Source organism: Peromyscus maniculatus, chromosome 9, assembly GCF_049852395.1.
Source record: "Peromyscus maniculatus bairdii isolate BWxNUB_F1_BW_parent chromosome 9, HU_Pman_BW_mat_3.1, whole genome shotgun sequence".
In the NCBI taxonomy this organism is placed as follows: Eukaryota; Metazoa; Chordata; class Mammalia; order Rodentia; family Cricetidae; genus Peromyscus; species Peromyscus maniculatus.
Genome location: NC_134860.1, coordinates 34,104,081 through 34,129,846, shown reverse-complemented (window position 1 = coordinate 34,129,846; position 25,766 = coordinate 34,104,081). Strand labels below are relative to the sequence as shown.

The window sequence follows — 25,766 nt, the reverse complement described above, 5'->3', positions numbered from 1 at the left end:
GGGGTTCAGATTTGAGGGTGATTGTCTACTCCTGTAGCTGTCACACACGAAGTGCTGGGGGATGGTGCTCAGAGGGCCTGTCTGGGGATCAGGGGGTCACCAGGAATGTCAGATACCATGAGTGCTTGGGCTGCAGTCTGACTAGTGGAGCTGGGGGGAAACCCTGGCTCATGCTCCTAGACATATGAGATTGAGACCCACACCTCCCAGAGAGAGATAGACTCTGCTTCCGGTGCATGGACTCTCATTCTAGTGCTCATATGGACTTAAGAACTCAAGGAAGGAAAGGGCAGCCTGGCTCAGCCCTTATGCTCTTGGAGAAATCTCCGCCTCCTCTCACTTCCCATCTGTGCCGTAGCTCCCCAGCAGCCCTTATGCTCTTGGAGGCATTCTCCCCACCTGGACGGAGGCCCCCGCCATGACAAGCCTGCACCCTGCCCAGGCCTTTGCAGACTGATGTACCAGGAAACAGGTGTGGGGCTGGCTGATTTCACATTTTTAATATTATGTATTTATTTTCATGTGGATTAGAAAATATGTATAATTAGTATATAAGACCCATGATTTGGCAGATGATAGTACTTTAGATGAGGCTAAGTAAAAAGAAGGTGATTGGTTTAAAATGATTAAAATAATGATACATAAATTATTAAGGTGGAACACAGATGGCTTGTGGTATCTGATGACAGATGAAGGGACACACTGAAAGTGTCTGAGTGACGATGACTACCGAGCCAGGCCCTGGCATTGCGGGTCCAGAGAACTGCTATTCCCTGGCCTATAGATACCCTGCCTCATCCTAGGGGCAAATGGCACTCCTGGAACATTCCAGAGTCTCCCTAACTCTATTGGCCATAAGCAGTAACCCCCAAGAAACATAGAGCGTAAGTGGAAGGACCTGTAAAGTGGCTTCCTGCCCAGGGTCACTTGACATGGCACAGACACATATCCTGGCCTCCCTGGTGTTGTAGGCTGTAGATAGGAGGCCGATGTGCCTCTGGATGGCTTCCTACTATCTGTCTTCCAGGCCAGTCTCAAGACGCTAGGGCCGAACAGCTCCAAGGCTCTGGTGGCTTCTAGCCAGGGTTTCCATCCTCCTGCCTGCTGCTCTGAGACCTTCATCTCTTCCTCTGTTCAGTAGGAGCTGGTGGGGCTGAGAGACATTGGAGAAGGATGTGCAGACTGCTCCTTGGGAAGCACTCGGCTCAGCCATGGTACACAGTGGGTCCTGGCTGGAGCCTTGGGCCACCACCTCCTTGTATACTCTCTGTGGGAGGGGACCATAGTGCTATAACCTGTCAGCCTCAGTTCATCAACCCTTGGGTCATTCTGGAGGCCTTAGGGGCAAATGGGAGAGAAAAAGGACGAATAGAGGCGTGACCTGAGTGGCCAAAGACACCCGCCATTGCCTCCTCCTCTTCCTCCTCCATCAGCCACCGGCTAGCCTGTTCCACCATCATGGCCTCATGACCCCAGGCTTCCAGCAACCCTCCCTGCCCTCCAAAAGACTAGCTGCAAACCTCTCAGGAGCTCACTGCTACTGCAGGCCAGCCCCTGTGGGCACTACTCCCCGGCCACCTCCTCTTCTCTGGGACATGGGGCAGTCTGGCAACACGCTGGGTGACCTTGAGCAGCCCCCTCCTCCACCCCACTAAGATCTCCCTGGTGCCAGCCCAGTCCATCTCTAAGGCCTCTCCCACTCCAAACCCTGTCTACCTGCCCCGGCAAGTGAAGGCAGTGTCCATTGCTGCCTACGCAGAAGGCCCAGCACGTTGGGTGAGGCAAGCAGGGGCCCTGTTGGCTTGCTGAGGTGTTGGTGCCAGGTGGGGTGAGTAAGTGATTTCATTCATGAATGAATGCATAAATGAATGGGTATACTTAACATCCACCCTTGGTTGCCGCCGCCGCCGCTGCTGCTGCTGCTGCTGCTGCTGCTGCTGCTGTTGGAGTCTCTCCAGCTTCTCAGAGCAGTGGCCGAGAGGACTGGCCAAGGACTGGCTGCGGCACAGTGCCAGCCTGTCTGGGTTCGTATCCTGGCCGTGACCTTGAGCTGTGTTCTTCTTGTCTTTCTATGTTTCCTCATCTTTTAAAATGGGTACAGTTTGTACTTCCTAGGATGTCATGAGACTAAGGGACTCTTAGGACGGTGCAGCTGAAGGCCCTTTAAAGTTAGCTGTTATTAACAGTTTCATTACCACTACGATAATTACCAAAGGTCGGGGGAACGTTGGATGGAGTCTTGGAGTCCCTGGGAGCTATGGAATGTTATAGGCAGAGAAGTGCAGCAAGCTGTAATTAGGAGCTTTCATTATAAGCATTTCAGGGAAATTGTTTAAAGAAGCTTCATCAGAAACAGGACTCAGTTCCCTTAGGACTCAGGAGTTGGTTATGATTTTTCTGACTCTCTAAATAGACATTTACAGTTTGACATATGCAAGAGGGTCTCCAAAATTGCATCAATTTAAGCTTCTGTGGATCTGAACGACACAAGTTTTATCAGTGTGCCTGCTTCTATGCTCCCCCTTCAGTGAGTCCCGGCAGGAGGTGGTGGCACTGCCCACTTTGAGAGGCACCTAACTTCTTAGCCTCAGACACCATGCTGTGTGCAGACTGGTCTCTTACTTGGAGTTCCCTAGCCTGAGAATGGCCTGAAGGGTTCCAGGCAGCCCACAGAGAGAAAGGGTTCTCTTTCTCTTCCCTGTCAATGTCTCCTGCCAGGGACCTGCACCACACAAAGGCCCAGGTGCTGGGCCCCGTTGCCCCTGTACTTCTGAGCTGAGGGCTCTTGCCCACCGGCCGAGGTCTGCTTACTCTCTCCTCTCCTGTGTGTGCCCTGGGCACTACAAGGCAGTTAGGCTGCGGGAAACAGGTTGCTGAGCTGTGAGGTTGTCGCTGGAGTGGCTGGCTGTGTGCCAAGTCGAGGGTTTAGTGCCAGGTTGGGGCCCGGGACTGGCCTTGCCCTCAAGGATCTCTTTGGTCACCAAGACCACAGGATTCTCACCCGAAGGGTAAGGTGGAGACGGGATGATGGGGTCAGGCCCCTTATCCGTTATCTCGGAGTAAAAGTGCAGAAAGCCAGTAGCTCGTGGAAGGCCTGACAGATGGAACGCACTCCAGAGGACGGACCGTTAGCTGGGGAAGACCCCCGGGGTGAGCACTCTGGACACTTGCTGCCTCCACTGGCAGCAGGGCCTCTAGACCCTGTTCTGAGAGGGACATTTATAACTCACAGCTGTGCGGTCCTGAGCCCAACTGACTGTGGTAAACCGATCTGGCTTCAGGAAGTCCCAACCCAAGGCCACTCCCAACTCGACCCCACATTCTCCTCACCTCCTGACACCCACATCCTGTTCTCAGCAGGAGGGCGGGCAGTGGGGCCCAGGCAGGGTCTCCAGCTGCAAAGCACCGGGATGGTTCTAGAACTGTGAGGCCACCAACCTCATCAGGGCCTGTCCCAAAGACAAATAGATAAGGACACCGGGTCAACAGAGGGCTGGTGACTGCCGCCCCCCGCTGCACCTCCCCCCCACCCCCCGCACCCCATACACCGCCCCCAGGTCCATAGGCTTGAGGACCCGGAGTGCTGGTTGTAGGATCAGGGGCATGCTTGGCACTCCCACTATGATCCAAAGAGGGGTTGATGCTTCTATGCCCTGCCAACCACTGTAGCCCAGAGGAGCCTGACGGAAGAGAGAAGAGAGCTTCAGGGAATGCTGGGAAAAGACGCCATCTTGGACCCCAGGCTTTTGCATTGCCACCTTCTTTCTGGTTACTTCCTTCTCTGGAGGCCCCATACCGTCCACTGAGTGTGGGGCTGGGCTGGGCTGGGGAAAGGGAGGGCGCTGCTGCAAGCTTCCAGCCTTCTATGGCCTTGGCTCTGGTGTTTGGGCCAAGCACTCACTTCTCTGCCATGTTTTCCCTGCAAACAGAACTGTAGTGCAGGAACTTGGCCCAGGAAACTCTAGAAGTTTGTGACCAGATTCTAAACTCAGAACCAGAAAGAGCATGTATTTTTGTTTTATTTGGTTACGTATTTATTAAATCATATTAGAAATACCAAACTATATGTCATACCCATTGCTTTATGGCTCTCCTCTGCTTTAAACTGTTTCTGGAGGCTAGGGAGGTGCAGACAGATGGATCCCTGAGGCTCAACAGCCGGCCAGTCTAGCTGAACCGGTGAGCCCCAGGTTCAGTGAGAGACCCTGCCTCAAAGACACGATGTGGAACACCAGGTGTAGTGGCACACGCCTTTAAATCCCACCACGAGGGATGCAGAAACCAGCAGATCTTAGTGAATATAAAAGGCTAGCCTGGTCTTCAGAGTAAGTTCCAGGCCAGTCAGAGCCTCCTAGTAAGACCATGTCTCAAAAACAAAAACAAAAAAGACGGAGAGTGGATACTGAAGACAGCATTGACCTTCAGCTTCTCCTCGTGTGTGCATGTACACAGACAAAAATGAAATAGATACCAGCTGTAGAAGTGGCTCAGTGGTTAAGAGCAGATACCGCTTGTCCAGAGGACCTGACTTTGCTCTCCAGCACACCTATAGTACTAGCTCAGTTACTCTGGCCTCCAGCCTCATGTACACATACCCGCACAGAGACAGACGTGGTGGCTTATGGAAGAGCCACTCCACACATCCTCCAGTAACAGCGGACTCTGGATCTCCCTTGATGTACAGATCCTCAAGGCTCTGTACAGTGACAAGGGCTGGTGCTCCTGAGATGGGGGACAGCATAAATAGGAGTAAAACTGACCGGCTGTACCATGGTGGTGATTATGCTCTCAAGAAGACATGGACAGCGAGTGTCTAAGACATGAGGATACCATGTGGCAGGCAATGGTGGTGCTTTGTTTTAGCATCTATCTATCTATCTATCTATCTATCTATCTATCTATCTATCTATCTGTTTGTTTACAATTGGGGGGCATTTGCTCATCTCAGCGTGCATATGGGTTGAACTCGAGGTTGTCACGGCAGGCACCTTTACACTCTGAGCTAGCTCACCTGCTGGAGACTGGGTTCTAAGAAGTGAAATGCAGGCAGAAAAGAGAGCATGGGGCAGAGGAGTGCTCTGATGGTTAGTTAAGGCCTCTGTGAGCTTGGAGGCTAGTACAGTGGAGAGGATGGTCTCAACTGGGAACAACAGGGGAATTAGAGAGGTAGAGGTATCGATTGAGGAGCATGGAATCATTGAAGGCTTGCTGCCAGGTCCTAAGAGAGCTCTGGTAGCTTTCACTGGGGGTATTAGGGAAGAGGTGAGCAGCAGTTGCATCTAAATATTCCTGAGATCCTACATCAGGTTTGCTGTGGACTCTGATGGAGGATCCTGTAGATCAAGGATGGTCAGGGCTGGCTGGTCGGTTTGGGACAGAGCCAGAGAAGGAGGTTGTCATTTTCTCTGCCCCTGGACTGCTGGGAGTACAGAGTGGGACCCCAGAAGGCACTCTGCTTTGGATGGATGGAGGTGCTGCACCTCGGAGCCACAAAGGGCCGAGCCAGGAGGCAGCCAGACCTGAGTCTGGAAAGAGAGACTGTGCCTGGAGATGCACGGTCGGTCGGGAATTGTTTGTGACCGGTGTTACAAGCTAGGCAGCCAGTGAGGTCACCCTGAGAGAGAGCTTGTTGAGAGTGTGGAGGCCAGGAGTCTGAGTCTGAGTCACAGCCATCTGGCCCTGGAGAGGAGCACAGATGGGGAGGGAACAGGAATGGATGTCAGGAGGGCGCAACCAGAGAGGCAGAGGAGAGCAGAGCCAGCTCTAAGTGGACAGGAAGATGTCATTGGGAAAGCTGGGAAGGGCACTGCAATGCAGAGGGAACAGAGGGAACACACACAAAGGCTCAGAGACCTTAATAGGGAAGCGGTATTCAGAGAGGATTGTTAGAGTTGGAGAAGGGACTAGGGACTTCCTTCTGCTACACAGGTGGGGAGGACCCCAGGGGTGGGCTGCTAATGAGCCTATGTCCCGGCCTTCTGTCCATCTGGTGAGGCCCCATCAGGCCTCTAGCCCTAAGGTCTGTCCATTTCTCATTCTTTGAGAAGTCCTGTTGGGCCCTTTTGGCCTCCTGCCCATCTCGCGCTCTTGGGCCCATGGTTACGCCCTTTCCTGTATCCCTCGTCCAGAGTACAGGGCTCAAGGAGGCAGGGCAAGGGAAAGACAAGAACAGCCCCCTGTTACATCTCTGGGCAGGAGCAGATCCTTGCTCTTAAAGAGAGAACTACCTTCCAGGGCTGCCGGAGGGTTGGACTGCTGGCCCAGGGGTCATGGCACTCTGCCATAGGCAGGGGACTATGTTTCTATCCCGTGATAGTTTTCTCTCCTTACCTAAGCTCTGTCTCTCTCAGTGTGTCCCCACTGGGCTGGGACAAGGCTGGTGAGACACAAAAAGAGCACTTGTAACCTCATGTGTCCTCTTTCAGCTTCTAGACACTCCCTGTTGGTGTTCAGGACTCAGGGATGGGGTTCCCACCTTGCTACCACGGCAGGACATTGAAAGCTGCCACTGCCCCATGCTGGACCCAGCACACTGAGAGTCCCTGAGCCATCTCTTTCCTCCCTAATGACCCTGCAGCTCCCTCGTGTGCCTCATGGTGGGCAGATGAGCAGAGGGGACAATGGTGGGCCCCCATTTCCCAAGAGCCTTTGAGGGTACAGTTGAGGCTTTGGGGTCAGCAGGGCAGGGGGGGGGAACGACGACGACGACGACGACGACGACGACGACGATGATGACGACGACCCTGTAACCTTCAGTGTGACAGAGCAATGTGGAACTCCTTAGGGAGAAGCACTCCCCTGCCTGTGGGCTCAGCAAGACAGCAGGGGCTTTGGACATTGGACACGGGCGCCACAGGAGCAAGGCCAGCCCTCAGCAGGAGCTGACCGTGGTGGTAGGCTGCTTGTTACAGGCTTCTGACATTCCTCAGCCTGAGAACTGCACAGAACCCAGGTGGGGCCTTGGGACCGAGTGAGAGGGGGTGCCCCCATGATTCTGCAGTAGGATTAGGGGAGCCAGCCAAGGCTGCTTTGATGCTATGGGGCTCTATGTCGCCTCAGTGGCAGGAGACTGTGGGTAATCTCATTAATGTGCTCTGCGGATAGCCAAGTAATCCCGGGGCCTTCCTTCAGACTCACTTTCTTTAAGCCTCCCTCCACCTGTCCCTGTCTTAATCCTCTCCTGCCTCAGTGATCTCTGGCAGGGCTGGACTTATCGCCATTGAACAGATTGGTAAGCCAGGGCTCCAGAGGACCCAGTGTGTAGGATGTCACAGCTAATTTGTCGAGGAGGCCCTTTGTTATTGGCGAAATTAAGGCAACTCCACATAGTTAAAAGGGAGGTTTATTTTGTGGGGTAATTCACAAATGAAGGGATAGGTAACAGGGTCTGGGAAAGGTGTAGCGCAGTCCGGCTGTGTTCTCTGGAGAATTCTGCTCGGTCTACCTCCAGCATCCAGGGTCCAGGAACCAAGAGAGCCGGCGCATCCCGATCTCGGGTCTTCAGGGTCCTCTCTTGGCCCCACCTTGTAGGCATGACAGTTACCAAAGCCTCAGTGGGGGTTGGAACTTCCAGATCAAAGCTGGAATGGCTACCCACTACACTTTGTACCTGAGCCATCTGAACCCAAAGTCTAGGAACTTAAAACAAACTCTATGGTCTCCCACGCTCTTCTAGAATAGCCAGGCATAAACCACCTTTCAGCATTTTCATTGTGGAGGTAAGGAAATGGAGGCCCAGAGAAAGCAAGGCACTTTCGAAGAGCCACACAGCAGCCAGTCAGGTCTAGCATCAGAATTACAGCTGGCGCCCTGCTCCCCAGAAGGCACAGAGGTCCCTCCTGGGCTCTGTCCACCACTGCCCACAGCGCCCACTGCATTAAACTCCCCAGCAAGCCTCTCCTTTTGAAGGCACCCAGTTCTGAACCCCAGAGCTTTCCAGTGCCCATTGTTTAAATATAGATTACTAATGAACTGCTTTTTCTTCGCCTTCCCAGTGAATAGTTGTGTAAAGTTAATTTGCAGTGTTATGTAAATTCTGTTTAACTTCAATCAAGTTTCTAATTATGTTTTTACCGCAGTAATTCCCATTTGATTTGTCATCTCCTGTTAGGTATTTAACGTTCGGTGGGCAGGCTTGCTTTCTACCATCTCTCCATTTTCCAGCACCCATTCCCCGCTGACCTGCCTGCCTGCCTGCCTTTCCCCCACGCTCCTCCTCCGCTGCTGTTCTCCTCCTGTCCATCACTTCCTCTTCCTCTCCTCATTCACCAGTTTCCTTTTCTCTTGCTCACTCCTGGAGTCCTCCCTCCCCTCCTGCTTCTCCCCCTACCCCCAGATCTTGTTTCTCATTCTTCCAGGCCTTCCTCGCTCTGTGTATCATATGTCCTCTGTCCACCCGGGTCTCGCTCTGCTGCCCCCTGTATTCTCCATCCTTCTTTGTGATCCAGCGAGTGTTCCTCCTTCTTTGAGTCTTCTCTCTCTCTTTCTCTCTCTCTCTCTCTCTCTCTCTCTCTCTCTCTCTCTCTCTCTCTCTCTCTCTCTTCTTCTCCTTGTGCCCTTGAGCCATTTCAAGGGAGTGTGTAGGGGGCGCTTCTAGGGCCCCCAACACTGAGGCAAGAGTAGGATTACCAGGCATGGATCCTGAGCATCTCTTCAGAAATCAGGGTCTGGCCTTGGAAACACAGTCAGGAACTTCACAGGTAAACTGTTCCCGGGCTGTGGAGTGGAGCCTGGGTGAGAAACATGGGCTCTGACTCTGATAGGCCGCAGCCTTCTTGTTAGCACCCCCTGTGGCCACGCCCCCCTCTCCGCCCCTGTCTGTGAAGTGGAGTGACAGGAGCTCTTGTACTCAGCTGCTGTGAGGATAGATGAGGTGACTTCCTGGAAGAGCTTGCTGGGGCCAGGTGGAGATGGCTTTTTATCTGGGAACCCTCAGCCTCACCTCTCGCTTTTCTCTGGCTTCCCAGGTTCCAGGAAGATTCTGGACTACTGGGCCCTGGTATCCGGGCCAGGCCTGAGCCAGGTGGAAGCTAGCTACAGGTGATCTCACAGCCACCAGCAAGGGCAGAGACTGAATGTAGTCTTGGGCCTGTCCCCAGGATGTCAAGGGCAGAGGTGTAGCTACGAGGTAGCGACAGGCATCTTTACCTTGACCTCTAGCGTCCCCAGAGTCATGCTGTGGTGTCCAGCTGTGAGACTTACATTCTGTCACCAAGTCCCTGGGGCTTCCTTTCTGGGCCTTGAGTCTAGCCCTAGCCCTGGCTCTGGGGTTCCCCCCCGGCCCCCCATTATTTGAGAGTTGTTGGCAGCCACAGAGGGGCTCTCTGGCGTGTGTCTGCCCTTGTGGGAGGCAGAGGGGGAAGGAAAAGAACAGACAGAGGCCTGGGTGGGCATGTGTCCCTCCTCATCCTGTCCTCCTTGTTCCCCACAGTCCTGGCTTCTCATCGGCCAGGAAGCAGAAAACAAATGTTTGCAAGGAGCATTCTACCAAGCGAGGAAAGGCCACTGGTCACTTGTCCTTCAGAAACTCAGAAACCTGAGCTGGCTCAGCCTGCCCTGCTGGGCCTTGTGGCCACCTGACCCAGTGAGTGGTTGTGTGTGTGTGTGTGTGTGTGCACATGCGTGTGAGACCAAGGAAACCTTGGCCATCACGTGGCTGCTCTTTCCCCTGTTTATCTAAGTAAGCAGTTCAGGTCAGCTGAAGCGAGGAGGCTGTGACATGCACCACAGGACAGAGGACAGGAGCCGCAGTGCAATGGAAGGCCGTGAGCCAGGGGTCAGAGGTCCTGGGCCACCGCACTGAGTGGGGAGGACTGGACTGGGCCAGCCCTGGACATACCCTCCCCACCAGGATCTCCAGCCCGGACACAGAGAGGCTGGTAGCTCTGGCAAGGCGGAGCTCCAAAAGGCAACATCCCAGCCAGAGATGGGGTTGGTATATAAAAGCTGCCTCCAACTACTGTGGCCCCAGACCTGTGCTGCTGCAGAGTCCTGAGCCTTGGCTTTCCCACATGGACCCAGAAAGCCACTGAATGCGTGTGGCGTACCTACTGTGAGGCAGGCCCTGGTTCCCGCGGAGGTGTGTGTACATGCCTGTTTCTCCAGAACCTCTGGGGAACCCCATATCTGACGTGTTTCCTTCTGGGAATCAATCCTACTGAGACCAATCCCCTTCCAGGGTGAGGACCCTATGACCTTATCATGAGGTGACCTGTCCCATCTACCACTGTTCAGGAGGCCTGAAACCCCAGTGTTGGGTCAGAGCTCACCAAGAGGAGGAGGCGGGTGAGAGACGTGTATTCCTCGAAGACTGGAGAATGAGGCCCGAGCAGGTGTTTCTAGCCGAGGAGGGGCCCATTCCTCCGGGGATGTAGGGCCAGAGCAGCTGTGTACAGCGGCCAGCTACACAGGCCAAGATAACCTCCGGACATCTGGGGCCTTCTATGAACCCTCCAGCGGGGAAAGACGGCCCTGAAATCACTCCGAATGGGCCGCCCTCGGTCTTTACCATGCTTGCCAGTCTTTCTAGGAACCATGCTGTTCTCCCTGGCCTGGAAGCGGGTGCCCAGCACCCACATTCAGATGGAAATGGTAAAATGACAGCCACTTTGGTTCACGTCTGCATCCCCTTCTCGGCTGACCCTTCCCCGCGTCCTTCCTTCCACAAACATTCTTGGCATGTGTCCTTGCCGGCTCTGTGTTCCAGGAAAACCACATTCCCCAGCCCTAGAGATACCAATTGCCAAATCAGTGGTGGTCAGACGGGCCAAAGGGGTCCAGAAGGTGAGAGCTGTTAGAAGAGGCAGCTGTGGCTGGGAATTGGGGTCCCGCTACCTGGGCGCTGGGAGGGAAAGGCGCCCTTGGTACTGAGTGTCAAGATGAGGAGGTCCCGAGGGCCACCTCCGAGCATACACGGCGTCTCCAAGCTTTGCTGTGATAGCTGTTAGGGGTTCGGTATTCAACGTGAAGAAGATGAATGGGGAACCTCTGTGCAGAGAAAAGCTAGAGGGATGTACCCAGTCAGTGGCTGCCGTTTTACCGTTCCCATCTGAATGTGGGTGCTGGGCAGGGGGGCGGGGGCAGCAGAGCGGACAAGGCTAGAGCCTACAGTGCCCTCTGGGCCTTATTGCCAGCCCTAGCTTGCACCCTACAGCTCCAGGGTTGGCTGTCTTCTGCCCACAGACGTCAGGTAGTTCTTTTAGTGGGCTGGCCACCTGCCAGGCTGAAGTCTGACCTCTGTCCTTCATCCCACTTTGTGTGAGGGCCACAGACCATTAGCCTTCAGCATCTCTGAGCCCCGGCTTCCAGGCTTCCTGCCTTGCAAGTCCCAGCAGTATAGACCAGGCCTCTGATCCAGAACTGGTAGCCAGGGTGTGGCTCACGTCCGTTCTGCCAAAGCTCAGCAGATGCACCTTCCCACCTCTCAGGATTTCCAGGGCCAGGAGGCCTGCTGGGGCTATGCCTTGGGTGGGGAGATGCTTGGGCTGCCATGTACAGGCAAGAGACTGGATTCCAGGGGAGGCCTGGTCTCTCCCACTCTCAGTGAACAGGAGAGGCCTATGTTGAGGTGAGGTGGGCCTACTGGGGTGCAGCTGAGAGGCCCTCCCTTCTCATTCTGATGTCTAGCAGTCTGATGGGGACCCAATGTAGCCCTCCCATTGGCTGGGGAGCCATGAAGGAGGGGCCAGGGAGGGGCTAAACGCTGTGTCTACATCCCCCCACCCCGGGGCGGGGCACCAACTTCCTTTTTTTTACTGTACCCTCAGCCTGAGTGAATGTATCCCCAACTCCTGAACCATAGAGAATGGGCTGGGGTCACCTACAATGCTAGAGTCAAAATGTACATGGGTGACCCCATGGGCCTTTCCCTGCATGCCACTCGGGTGATCTGACGTGTCAGCACTAGGTAAGACTAATTCCCACAGGCCCTACTCAGCCATGTCCAAGGTCATATGCTCAGGGGAGAAACACAGTGATACTTTTGCCATGGCATCATTCTGTAAAATAAATGATCAAGAGTCCCAGAGGTCAGAGGTCATGGTGGCCAAGCTTGCCAGGCTTCCTAGTCCATCCTGCCTCCAGAAAGCAGCAGCCCTTATGAAGAGACCTCTGAGGCCCTCCGTCTCCCCTGGGCCCAGTGGGGTTGATGGGACAGGAAACCAGGGCAAGTGGGAGGATGGTCTAGCCCAGAGATGAAATACAATGAAGTCTGTCCTGTCCCCCAGGGCCATAGACACACGGGTCACCCCCACAGGAAGCCCTACCCAAGCGCTACCTTGGCCCACCCAGGTTTCCCGACTGAAGTGTCTCCTATTCCCGTGGGAGCCACCACCAAGAATCCTGCCCCCTTGAGAAAGGAAGGACTGCCCTGACCGTGACCTGTTCTGGCTCCTCCCTCCCAGGCTGTCCTGTGGTTAGAGACTCTCAGCCAGCACCAACCCTCACCCTCCATGTGAGGCTCCTTGGTACAATTTTTCAGGCCCATGGCAGAAACTTCAGGCCTGCAAGCCAGAGGCCCAGATTCTTTGTCCAGAATCTGCCCCGGGTTTGTTTGGTGGTGCACTTGGGCAAGTCACTTGCCCACTCCGGACCTCATCTGTAAAGAGCCAAGGAGAGGTGGACACTCTGCCTAGCATAAGCAGTTGGTGAAAAGAAACCCTTGGCAGAGGATGAATTTAGGATTGGTGAGGACAGTCAGTCTTGGGTGACCACTTACAGGCGCCTTGCACCTCCCTGAGGAGGAGGGGAGGCCCTTCTTCCGCAGCCCAGCAGGTGGAACATGTCTGAGTTCTGCCTTGCTCAGGCCAGTGTGTCAGGTCGGTGGATCTGTATGTAGGTGGAAGTCTGGGGCTGTGGGTGTTGCTGTGAACAGGTCCTCTAACCCATTCTCTCCCCTGGCAGGTACCGCCACACCTGGGACACCCCCCTCAAGCTGGGTGGCCACCAGCCCGGCACAGTTTAGTGTGTACGTGGATGACTGGTCCCAAGGGGACCAAGGAGAGGGTCAGGACTCCAAGGAAAAGTGGGTTCATTGTGACTTGGAAGGGTAAAGGGAGCTGTCGGACACCTTGAGCTCATGTGCCAGCTAATGAACAGTGGGGAAGCCCCTAACACAGGAGCCCTCCGCCTCAGGATCCACTCTGTCCACTTGGACTCATGGGACCTTTGTCATGTGGCACTGTGGGGTGATCCCGGCAAGTCAGACCAGAGGGGACAGCGGTGCAGAGGGAGGGAGGTACAGTGCCCGTAAGGTGCTGAGACTGAGGAGTCATGGGTTCCTGGGGAGAGAAATTGGCAGTGAGAAGCCTGGATCCAGCGTGGTGCCCCAAGTCACGAGGAGACAAATAATCTGAGTGGATGCCAGCACCAGGGACCCAGGCCAACCTCCCCTTCCTGTGGACTGGAGCAGAGTGGTTGTCCCAGGCTGACACTATGCCCCTCGCCTCTTCCTCTGGGCGTCTCCCTGTTCCACCTAGCCCTAGGTGGGTCCCATTGTTCCTTCCGCCCTCTGTGGCTCTCTGCTCCTTGTGGGAGGGTACTCTGGTGCCGCCCAGAAGCTCTGGGAGTGGGTGGAGTCCTAGGCTGGATGGTTATGAGTCAGTGTTGCTGTGTGTCACCAGACTGCATGCTGGGCTGTTTCCCTGCCTGCCTGCCTCTTCTCTCCCGCCCACATATGTGGGCTGCTCCTCTGGAGGGGACAATGCTGTATCCGCAAGCTCGAAACGACCCAGGGCAGAGAACCTGAGGGCTCAGCTCTAGGCCTCAGGGTCCTCCATCCCTAAGCCCCATTCCCAGTGCAATGGAGCTATCATGGGCAAGCCAGAGTTCTCAGCCCTGGCCTCAGAGGAAACTGTGGACAGTTCTGAATGATAACTACCTCAGACCGGTGAAATCAGGTCCTTGGGTGTAGCCGGCTGCTGCTGGCTGGGCTGCTCTGGTTTGGGTGGCCTCTGGTGGCTGCCTTCGCTGCTCTCCCCGAGAGCCCCTGGGAAGAGAGTCCTGTTGACTCAGTTCACAGAGCCTAGAGCCGGTGCTGGGCCCAGCTCTGGCGCTTTCTGACCCTGAGCATGAGCCTCCTCTTCCTCATTTATGCAGTGAGGGTGCCATTGACACTTTGGGGTGTGTAAGTGTGTTCATAGTGAGCTCATGTGTGTAAACCGTGTCCTGAGACTAGGCCTGGGGCAGAGGCAGTAGGCACCATAACAACACTCTGGCCACCACTGTTCCTTTGTGTCCAACGAAGTCCTTGCCCGGCTTTGTAGCAAGCTGCTTGAGACTTGATAGTTTAGAAAGAATAGGAGTTCATTTGGCCCACAGTTCTGGAGTGTGGGGAGTGCAAGGGTACAGTGTTAGCATCTGCTGGGGCTTCCCGACACAGCAGAGAGTGTTGCGTGGCAACACTGAGCTCTTCTGTGAAGCCACTAATGCCATGCTGAGGGCCCCACCCTTGTACCCTCACTCAAGCCTATGAACCTTCTGACGGCCCCACCTCCAAACCATTAACACATAGACTTTGGGGACACATTCGAACTGTAATGTTGGGGTGCCTGCAAGGCTAGGGCTGGACTCTAAAGCCTCATGAAGAGACAGCTCACCTCAGGGGATGTCCTTGGGCCGTCCAGCTCCCTGGAATGTGTGCTCTGTCACTCCTAAGGATGAGCGGGCTGGTAAGGGCGTCGCTCCTCACCCCGACAATCCAATCAGATAGCCAGGGTGTGAGCCTCTCCCTCTGAAAGAACAGGGGGAATCCCGGATTCTGTGGAGAAGGGCACCTTAGGTCTGCAAGAAGACCTGGCTGGCATGCTTCTAGGGAGCAGCAAGCACCTCCAGGACAGAGCGTCACTGGGCTCTGGGTGTGCCCTGGCTCAGGGATGGGTGAGCTGACATCACACCCATAATTGGTGCAGGAAGATGCAGAGGCTGAAACACACTGGCACCATCCAGGGCTGGGCCCCAGGCACCCAGGGAGGCAAGCCTAGCTAGTTTCTGCCGTGCACAGTAGAGCAGGTCGGGGATGCCCTTCTCGGCCCACCACCTGCTGCGTGCCATTCTCCTCCTAGAGTTCATCCAGCCATCCAGGCAGCTGCGTAGGCATCCTTCCTCCCTCCCCCCCCCCCCAGCAGCTGTCCCAGGTCAGGAAAAGGTGAAAGGCAAAATCTGGACGCAAAGGACAGCACTGAGCAAACAGAGCGCCGGTAGGGAAGGTTGACTTGGTGAGGTGCCCGGGCACACACTGTGGGCTGAAGTGCAGTGGCCTTTTCTTCTTTGGTCCTTCAGCTGCCTCTTACACACTGACTGGCCGCCTGTGGAAGGAAGGCTGGACCACCCTCTAACACCTTGTCATACCACGGAGGCCACAGGAAAGACAGGATGCTATCTAGGCCTGGGTGATGATAGACTCTTAGTAAGAACAGGGCTTTCTTTTGCCTGGATTTTATACACCTGGGCTCCACTACATCCCAGGCACAAGTGGCCAGCGTCCCCAAGGGATGCCTGCTAAGGAATGTGATTGCCTGGGGGTGGGGGCAGAGATCATAGGGAATACATCGTCCCCGGTGCCCAAACTTCTTGAACTTCCTGTACCAATTACGGGTATGAAGCCAACCCATCCAGGCCTTTAGCCATTGATGGCCCCAGATGGGGGAACTAAGGTCTGGAAGGACTGGCTGCTTATTTGTGGGCCAAGACTGTCTCCCCTGGCTCCTTAGTTCCCCCCCACCCCCCGGCCACATACACATACACCCCTACTGTTCCCATGCCCCAGGATACCCCACCTGCCATCCATCCACCTGCCTTCCTACCTCAGCTCAAAATGGGAACACACGGTCAGGCCGAGACACTGCCAGGGGCCCCGCCTCCCAGCCCCGCCTCCCACCTTGCCTTCCTGCACTTCTGTTTTGCTCTTCTTGCATGTGAGGTACCCAGGGTCATTTGTTAAAGGAAGGGGATAAGTTCCCGAGGGAGAGAATGAGTGAATGACAGTGCCTAGAAGTCAGTTGACAACTCCCGTTTTAAAAAACGAGAGCCGAGTCTCAGGGACCCTCCTCCATGACCGCGTCTTTGGGTTCCTGGCGGCTGTAGAGTGTGAACCCGAGTTTCATAGGATTCTCTCCTGTGGGTGGTTCCTGCCAATGTTCATGTCTCCGAAAACAACCTGGAACATCCCGTGATGCTCAGAGGTGTCGACAAGGGCCCAGGAGGCAGGTAACGCCCCAGGTTTGCAGCTGTCCCCTGCCCAGCAGGTCAGCCCACTGTTTCTGCCCCATCCCTGGCTCCCTGGTCAGAAAGCCTGCACCTGCTTTAATGCAGGGCACAGTGTGACAGCAGCTGGTTGAGTCTGTGTGCAGACCAAAGACCTGCTAATGGTTATTCTCAGGCATCCCTGCCCATGAGTTCCCACCCTGAGCCACCAGCCCACCTGTCACCTGGAGGCCAGTGAGGTGCAGCGGCAGCAAGAATTCTGAGTGCCCCAACCCCCAGGGTCCAGCTCCGCCCTGCCTGGAATGAGGACAGCCAAGTCCTCCCTTGTGGCCTTCATGGCCCAAAATATAGATAACTGCCAAGTTCTAATTATGCAAGAAGAAACACTGAATGTTCTGGAAGCTCTGGAAAGACCTTGGGCCAGAAGGGACACCTCTATGAAGGCAGCATTAATCATCAGGTGATTCTTCAGGGAGTGGAGATGACCAGGTCCACAAGGCAGTGGTAGAGATGCTGGAAGTGCAGTGTGAGGTGGGGCCTCAAAATCCTGCTCCTTTTGGCCAAAGGCTTCTACCTGCAGATGTAGTTTCAGGTCTGCTTAATGGGACCTTCTCATTACGGGGACCAGGATCATGCTAAGGGCTGGGAGGGAGCTAAAAGAGTTGTTGAGGAAGGGCCAACAGGTGAGACAGTCCTTGTGGTAGCAGACTGGGCCACACTGTGTGTGTGTGTGTGTGTGTGTGTGTGTGTGTGTGTGTGTGTGTGTGTGTACGCGCGCGCGCGTGCGTGTGTGCGTGTATGAGTGTACTGGTGTCACTTTCTGGCTGGTATCACTAACCATGAATAATAGGCACTGAGGCTATCAACAGAGCTGTCATCCCATACCCTTCTCTGGGCGAAGCTAGCCACTGGTAGGAAGTTTGTGGTAGGCCTGTGGGTGGTTCCCGCCAATGCGCACTTCTCTGAGAACATCCTGGAACATCTCTTGTGGGTGCATAGGGGGACGTTTTGAGACAACTCCAGCTTTCCAGCCAGCAGACCTTGGCTCCCCCTAGCTCTGGAGCCTGAGTCGGGCTATCCCAGTCCAGCTCCCCAACCCACAGCTCAGCTCAGTGAGGGTGAGGTCAGGGAACATGTATTCCAAGAATGCAGGAGGCAGAGCTTCAGATAAGGTTTGGATAACCATCTGGGGTAAATATTTGCCTTTTTTCTGGAGCCAGCCCGGGCCTCCAAAGAGAGACCAAGACCAGGGCTTGGGCTCAGGGTCATCTTAGGGGATGTGTGTCTATGTAAATCTCTCGGGAAATCCCTGTCCCCATGAAGAGTTTGGTTGGACCCAAGAGGGGACCCATTCCTCACCCTAGCCTCTGACATAACAGCTCTACAAAGTAGGGGTGGCACAACTGCCCTGTCCAGGTCAGGCACCAGGAGGTAGGGTGGCAGGGTTCAGGTCTTCGTACCAGGTCAGCTGGGAATGGGCATGCCCCCATGATGGAGGTTCTGCCCCCACTCAGCCACTTGTGAATAGAGCAGTTCTGCACTCTGCAAAGGTGCCTTGTCACCATTCTCTGGACTCTTCCTCCACGCCTTGTAACACTTCCTGTCTGGTTCATCCCTCGGGATTGCAGGCTCGGCCGTAGACAGCCCGTACACTGTAAGGGCTGTCTAGCTACCCTTGGTCTGGGTATGCTCATGTTCAAGATCCTCGCCAGCCTGGAGCCTCCCTTGCAGATGAGTTGTTGGAGGAAAAGTTAGAAAGGAGATAGAGGCTCAGAGAGGCTGAGTGACCTGCACCCGGTGACCCAGCAAAGCAGGGACTTAAGCCCGGCCCTACCCATCCCTGCCCCCTGACCTAACCACAGGATTCCAATCCAGATCATGGTCTCCATCAAAACAACCCCCACTTCCTCCTAGGGATCCTTGGAGGAGGTGGGGATGGTAACTTGGCAATGGTTGGGGGACCCTGTCTTGGCCCTGAGACAGTCCCAGTCCCCAAGTGATCTCTGCCTTATGCAAGACCGACCAGGGTCTGCTCACTCAGGAGCAGTAATGGAGACTCCAGCAACCACATTCCCCACCGGGGCTTTGGAATCATGCCTAAGATGGGTGTGGCCCTGTGTGGCTTTCTCTGTCACTGATGGAAGCTGCCTTGTGGTTGGAGTCTCGCCCCCCACCCTGCAAGGGTCCCCATTCACAGGAAACCAGGGTGAGTTCCTACTGCCCACAATCCTCCAGGATACCAAAGGCCTTTGAGGAAGAAAACAGTGCCTCTCAGACCTGCTATTTACCCTGTGGTTTGCACTGTCTGGGAGCAGCCAAGGACAAGTCACCTCTTGCCTCTGTCCTTGGCCTTACTAGGTGTCCAAGCGCACGCAGGCTGGGAGCCATAGCGGAGGACACTAGCAGGAGTGGGTGAGTTGGACACCATGTCTCTCCTGTGTCCACTGCCTCGTCCAGGCTCCTGGTACCCGAGCCTTCTGTAGGAGGGGCCTCGGATCCACTTGTTCTGAGCAGGGCTACCGAATGACTTCCAGGGCCAGGCTGTTAGGTACATTAGCTCTGCGGTAGCTGTGTGACCTTAGGCCGTTAGAGAACTTCTCTGGGCCTTGCCTAAAAATTAAAGTGCCTTTTTTCTGAGGCTAATTCCGGCCATCGTGACCCCATAGCATGGATTCAGTGTCAGCCTCCTGTGCCTGTGTCTTCAGATATAAGGCAGACGCATACCCCTGACCCGGTCCAGAGCTCAAATTCCAGTGTCCTTCCCTCGGTGCCCTTCCTGGCCTGCTTACCCCTTGGCATAAGTTTAACACTGAGGTAGTAGGGCTGTAGGAGATGGGGGCCATATGTCCATGCTGAACCAGATGCCCAAGTCAAAGCCACGCACCCTGAGTGGCAGGCGTTGATTCTTAAAGCCTGGGTGACACCAAGTGAGCAAGGCCTTTCCGGCTCCGACTTATGTCTCCACTGCCAAAATAATCATTTTCTCTTTGTCAGCGGCTCTGCCGGCCAACTAGACTTCAGGAAACTGCCTGGGCTGTGGATGGCAGGAGGCAGGAGGTTCGTTCCCTTTCCACACCAGCCCAGTTGCTGCTGTGTATGAGACCCTGGTCCTCAGTTTCCTCCTTTGTAAAATGGAACGTAGCAGCAACAGTACCCAGGGACTATTTTATATTCTCAAAGTAACTAATTGGCTGGCCTGGCGGCTCTAGGACTCTGTGCTGTGTGGAACCCTGCACTGGCCCCTATGGGGTGATTCATGTCCCAACTAGCAGACAAGGGTCCACACCCTGTATACACCGCCTTACGTGGTCTGTGTCTCCAAGCGGGGGGCCTATGTCCCTACAATTGAGGCAAGGAGATGTGTGCCAGGCACACATCTTTAGAGAGTGGGTGACCTGGGGGCTTGAACTAGGTTCTTCTGATTTGAGACTGTGCCCTAAACCACAGGGCTCAGGAGTCTCTGGCAGCTGTGCCTGCTGGGCAGTGAGAGAGCCCGGGCCAGGCTGCGTGGCTGGTACCACCCGTCCCGCCATCAGCCAGGCCTCTCTGCTCCGAGAGGCCTGCCGCCCTGGGGCCAGCGGTCTTAGGGACTCAGAGGCAAGTGTGCTGGCCCCAGGAAGCACAGTGCTTGCTTCCGACCACAGAACTGCTTTCATAGAGCCAGAATTTGAAATTGGGGTCTGCATCTCTCACCCTGCCAGAGAGCCTCCTGGGTACCGATGAGCTCCCTGGGCAGTGGGGTAACCAGAGGCCACCCAGTGAGGACAACTTTGCCCCATGCCCTGCCACCCGCATGGGTAGCTGCTCTGCATTCTGCCCTCTCAGACCTTGGTGCAGCCCCCAGCTAGTCTCCCTACCACCTCCTTCTCATCCAAGTTCTTCTCCCTCAGCAGCCACGGGAACTCTTCCCAAATTGGCATGCAGGTCATTCCCCCTCTGTGACTGCTTCTGCCCACTGCTGCTCTGCTCCACACTCCCTGAGCCCACGCCTCCCATTCTCGTGTCCTCTAGACCACACTTGGTCCCCTACCGTTTGGAGTCTTCGCTTATACTGTTCCTTCTGCCCAGATGCTATTCCCTGACTCCTAGTCTGCCTTTCGATTCATCCTTTAACTTCACCTTCCTGAAGAGGCCACTCCACCCTTTGAGTCTCTGCGGGGCAGCCCCTGCTCTTGTTCTGGATGTGAGATGCTACTTAGGTTTGCCGTGCTTCATTCTGAGCTGTTGAAGCAGCAACCGCTATCACAGCTTGGGTGTTCTGTTCATGCCGTGTTCATGGGGTGAATGGTGTGAGCATCACCACTTCCTCTTGGGTCCGAGAGAGAGAGAGAGAGAGAGAGAGAGAGAGAGAGAGAGAGAGAGAGAGAGAGAGAGAGAGAGAGAAGGGGATCCATTGTACAGGGAAACTGAAGTCTACAGAAATGCAGAAATGGAGTGTCTGGACCTGCCTACATCACCCCCACGACACCCCTTGGTGCTCCCATCTGTCAGCTGGTTCTGCCTGTTAAGTTTTCCCTTTGGTAACAGTTGTGACAGTGTGATCAGCCTGGCAGGCCCTGCAGGAGCCGGACACGCTAACCGTCCCCTCTCATTGCAGGAGGATGGACCTTGAGTGAAGTGGAGGGGCTGTGAGCTGCCGACCAGTGCAGGGACACGAGCGACTCTTGGCTCACGGAGGTAGGTGCACATTTCTGCCGAGAGCTCCCAGAAGCAGATGAACATCAGGGCTGGGGGTCCTAGGTTAGTCTCAGCCACACTGGGGCTTCCCAGCCCTCACAGTGGGGGCCGGTGCCACCACCTTTGCTGGATGTCATTGTGTCCTGACAAGTGCTCCCTATAGTTCATGCCCCATGCATGGCCTCTGCCTTGATGTTTCTCAAGTAGCCGCTGAGATAAGGTGGAGAGTGCTTGGGATGCAAGCCTGTCATTCCCAGCCTTGGCACGGTGATACTTACAAGCACACTGGTGACCCTGAGCCCCCGTGGGACACAGGAACCCCTAGGAGGGTGGCCTGGATGGCAGAGAGGCATGCTCACTGCCATGAGTCACCAGTGTGCCACAGTGAGCGCTGCTAACCTCAGAGCCTGACTCTGGCACTTGTCCACTGGAACCATGAGCAATTGCGCTATACTTTGCTTTAACTGTCTGTCAAATGGGAATGGCATGATAAGGGATGTATGCAGCGTATTGCCTATTTCCTTGGGGATCCTGGGACTCCCTCCCCACTATGCCCTTCCTCTGAGGACCTGCCAGTACCAGGATGGGCACAGACAGACCACCTGGCCTGATGGAGAACTTAGGTCCCGCAGGGAGCTCCTGAGAATGGCAGGGACCAAACCTTAGGATTGAGCTGGCCTAGACACCAGGGTGTCTCATCCCAGGATGGCATTTCAGGGTTGATCACACTTGGCTCCACACCAAAGGGTACCTGTGTAATCTCTATTTACTCCTTGGCTCTCAACCCAGAGGGTTCAGAAGCCATACACAGATGCTCATTGGCTCAGAGCCCTTTGTCTCAGGGCACCATGGCCCTGGGCCACTTTGGGAGAGTAGAGAGAGATTCCCTGCCCAACTGCCTGAAGCTTTTCAGTAGAGTATGATAGGGCAGAACCGGCAGTTCAACTGGGGACCTGGGCTATGGCCCCATCTGCTGCAGGAACCCCAGATTTCTGCTTCTCAACTGTGTGACTGACTGTAGGTGGGTCACATCCCTATAGCAAGAGTGAGGTTCTTATCCCCAAATGAACATAAGCATCACCATCATGGCAGACAGCCCTGCTAGGATGCTTAGAAGCCTCTGATGGTGTTCTATTTTGGCTCTTCTGGTACCTGGGTTGTACTCTTGGAACACACACTTCCCCGCATGAGATCCCTTAGAGGAGGTTTGTGTAATGCCTGTTTCCCAGAGACTCTGTAGTTAAGAAACCCATTGAGCTGTAAGTGGTGGAGAGGGATTTGAACCGAGGTCTGTAAGAATTAAGCAATGTGTAATGTCAGAGGACAGAGACCAGGAAGGGTCTACATAGATGCAGGGAAAGCCACCTCCAGCTCTGCCTCTTCAGCCTCCCTGTACTGCTCTCGGAAGCCAGGGGCTTTGCCCCCTCCCCAGCAGGCTGCACATACCTCTCTGATAGAGCTACCCACATTGCTCCTCTCTGCAGTGGGGCCTCTCAACAGTCCAGTTCGGCTAGAGGAATCCATGCTAACTGCTAGGTAACCCTTTTGACTCTCCTTCACGGTGGGTTCTCTTTTCGGATGTTTTTCAAGGTAATTCATTCCCTTTCCAGAAATTGCCAGTGGCAGAGCATTAGGCAGCTGGTAATTAATCATGGGAATGGCTTCAAGTTTATTCTTTAAAAAAAAAAAGAAAAAGAAAGAAAGAAAGAAAGAAAAGAAAAAGAAGAAGAAAAAGAAAGCGAGGAACAGAAAGCCTTGGTGGAAAAAGAAAAGAAACCCTTTCCAAGGTAGGGCTGGTAATCAATACCTCCGTGTCCTAGAAACGGCGAATGGGGGTGGCAGCCAGGAGCTGTGGTCAGCACCTGCAGCAGGGAGGAGTCTCATTCTTGGCCATCACCCAGGTGACCCTGGGAAGTCACTGCCTCCCTCTGAACTCAGGTTCGCCACTGTAAAGTAGGTTAAGGTTAGATGCTGATGAGACAAGTGTGTTCATGACTGTGACCCAGTGCCCAGCACGCTGTGGCTGCCCCAGAGATATTACTGAGTGACTAGACCAGCTGACATCAGTAAAAATGGCAGCACAGGGTGACGGGACCCTTGAGTCACTTTCTAGATGACAGAAGCACAGTTTGGCTCAGTGGACTTTGGGCAGGAGGGTCAGAGTCCCTTGGGCTCTTCATCTTCAACCTTCTAGGAGTCGGAGCTATCAAGAGAGCGTGATTGCTGGAGTTGGGGTGTTGGGGGCATTCAGGCTGTGGGGACGTGATGCTCTCCACAGTGGACCCTGGAGAAGGGCCGCAGGAAGATCACCCTGGGAGAATGCAACACCACTGTAACTGCAGCTTGGACTCACCCCGTGGCCTGGGTACCAGAACTGAATGGAGTGGGAGGAAGGCCTAAGCCCCTGAGGCTGGGCTGGGGTGAACAGGCTATGCCCTGGGTAGTTGTGGAATAGTGTCTGCATCTTAGAGGTAGGATCTCAGACCTAGGCCCCACCTGCTGGTCAGATCTGGTGTGACTTGACACCATCTCTGTCTCCACCCCCAGCCCCACCCCCGACCCCCAGTGACTGCGTTGTCTCCATCTATCTCCATGGCTCTCCTTTGCCAAGCACGCATGGCCTTCTCTTCCCTAGCATGGCACTCTCCCCATGCTGCCCAGGCTGGCCAGCTGAGCCCAGTCCCTCCTCACCTCTGCTCTCCTTTATCACCAGAGCCACTCTGCCAGGCACCCATCAGTTCCTCTGCTTTGTCCTTCTCCTCCAGTCTCAGAGAACTGACACCTCCTGGGGTCCTGAACTGCCAGTCTTGGCCTGGCTTATCTGGTTCTGTTTCTCCCTTGAAGCAGGTATTTGAAGAAGCTGGTATGCAAAACCAGGAAGGGGTTGTTCCTGGCCAAGGGCCATAGTGCAAGGCCCAGCATGGGTCCACAGGGCAACGTCGCCATTCACAGAGGCTAGGTGGCAGCGTTGCCTATGTGGCTGGGGGTAGGACTGCACTGTCCTCTCCCTGGAGTTTGGGACCTGCCATGCTGGCCACTTGGAATGGAGAAGGATCTTCTAGCCCAGATGAAGACAAGGGGCCCACACCTACTGGCAGGGTCTTCAGAAACCTGGCATTTCCCTGCAGCATTATTGAAATTTTTGCTATAATTAGAAGTGAGGTGTACAGGCACCGGCTGCCTGGTGGGAGTGTGTGTGTGTGCTCATGAATAAATAAATCATCCTCTCCCAAGGGAAGGAGAGCTGGAGGGTGAGCTCCCAGAGAACTACAGGCCTAGGAGTGTCAGTGACCTGGCACCTTCTGGAGAGTCTCTGGCTAGTATCTTCTTGGAAATGCCTACTGTGCCTGGCATAGTCAGCCTGTCATGGTAGCTGCTACCATCTGGCCACTGTCTCCTTTCCTAGCCACATTACCGACCAGCCTCTACCAGTGCCCTAGGCTAGAGCACCACTGTCCCCTCACTGTACCTTCCCACACTGCACCACGGTTCATAGCCTGCCATGTCCCCTTCCAGATTGTGCATCCTGACCTCTTGGGTGCCTCCTTCAATCCGTGCTTCCTGTGCGAGGCGAGATTAGACCCCTGTCTCTGAAGGACCCTGAGCACTTGCTCTGTCTTCCGAAATCCAGGTCCTTCCTCTGCTGTGCCCTCATCACAGCCTCATGGGGGCCTGCCACATTGTTTCCCATTGATCGTGTATCGGAATGATAATCTATGGGGTTCACAGGGCAGATGTTTTACATCTGTTTTTATATCGGGTCTTCTCGATCTGGCGTGTACTTGCTAAGTACACACAGCTCTCACTGTTCAGCCACCCCTGTGGCTCTTGAGGACACAGCAGCCAGTACAGGCTTGGAGGGTCTGGCTTTCCTCAGTTAGGGGTGAGAACCAAGGCCCGCCTGGCCAAGCATGAGCCTGTGGTCATGAAGGTGGATGAGGCCATCAGGGTTATGGCTGAAATGCTTGGGATAGAAACACACTATGCCTAGAGGGCAGACTTGTGTGGATTCTGTCCCATCTCCCACAGTGAGCTCAAGTAAGTGGGGACTGTCCAAACAACCATTACCAGCATGGACCCATGCCTCTGGCCTTGCCGCTCATCCCTTCCAGCTTCTAAATAGGGGGCTCAGAGAGTCGAGATTTGACCTCCCAGGAAAGGAGGGTGTCTGACCTCCTTGCCTCTCAACTCAAACAAGCATTTGAAATTACAGAGATGTTCCAAGGGTGTGCCCTCCTCTCAGGAACCTGGGAGGGTGGAGGATGCTGGTGTCATGGAAGACTTCGTGAGCCAAAGTGGGAGAAGGGAACTCACTTCTTGGGGTCAGGGTCACCCCTGCTAGCCTGAGTCGGGGGGCGCTTTCTGGAGGCGGGGTATTTCCCAGGTCAGGCTGGCAGCCAAGCCCGCTTTCTTCTTAGATACCATCAAGCCCCTCCCCCTGCACTGGGGCTGCACACAGCAGCTCTGCTCAGCTCTCCCAATGATTGCCTCTGCTCAGGCAGTGTGGTGAGCCATGGAAGGTTCAGGTGCTGCCTCACTCCTCTGAAGGGCTTCCTCTGGGCCTGCCTCTTTCCACTGTTCAGTGTACACTGAACTGAACACCCCCTTCCCCTCCCTGCCCACTGAGATTCACAGACCCTGCTTCTAAAGCCTTTCAACCCCAATCCCTTGGCTTTTCCTTGCTTTTGTTCCTTTAAGCCAGCTGTCTGTTGTCTTCTCCTTTGAGGTACTAGGGATTTAGCCCAGGGCCTTGTTCATGCTAGGTAAGCAGCCTACCATAGTCTACCAAGGAGCTACACTCCAAGACCTTAATTTTATTTATTTATTTATTTATTTATTTATTTATTTATTTATTTATTTATTTATTTTTGGAGAGTGTGTGTGTGTGT

The 25,766-nt window shown here is 54.7% G+C and overlaps 1 protein-coding gene and 1 long non-coding RNA gene across 5 annotated transcripts in view; one reads left to right on the top strand and one right to left on the bottom strand.

The window, feature by feature from the left end:
- Nucleotides 1–25,766, top strand: part of Zmiz1 (zinc finger MIZ-type containing 1) — a 204,935-nt gene that overhangs the window by 57,648 nt on the left and 121,521 nt on the right. For all 4 annotated transcript variants that reach the window (XM_006991625.4, XM_006991626.4, XM_006991624.4 and 1 more), the window contains exon 3: nt 20,798–20,877. The gene's annotated coding sequence lies outside the window, so the exon portion shown is untranslated. The remainder of the gene's footprint in view (nt 1–20,797; nt 20,878–25,766) is intronic.
- On the bottom strand, nt 7,327–8,770 carry LOC143267283 (uncharacterized). The gene is made up of 2 exons (XR_013042264.1): nt 8,629–8,770; nt 7,327–7,523 (listed from the first exon to the last, which is right to left on the bottom strand). It is a non-coding gene; the product is annotated as an uncharacterized LOC143267283 (long non-coding RNA).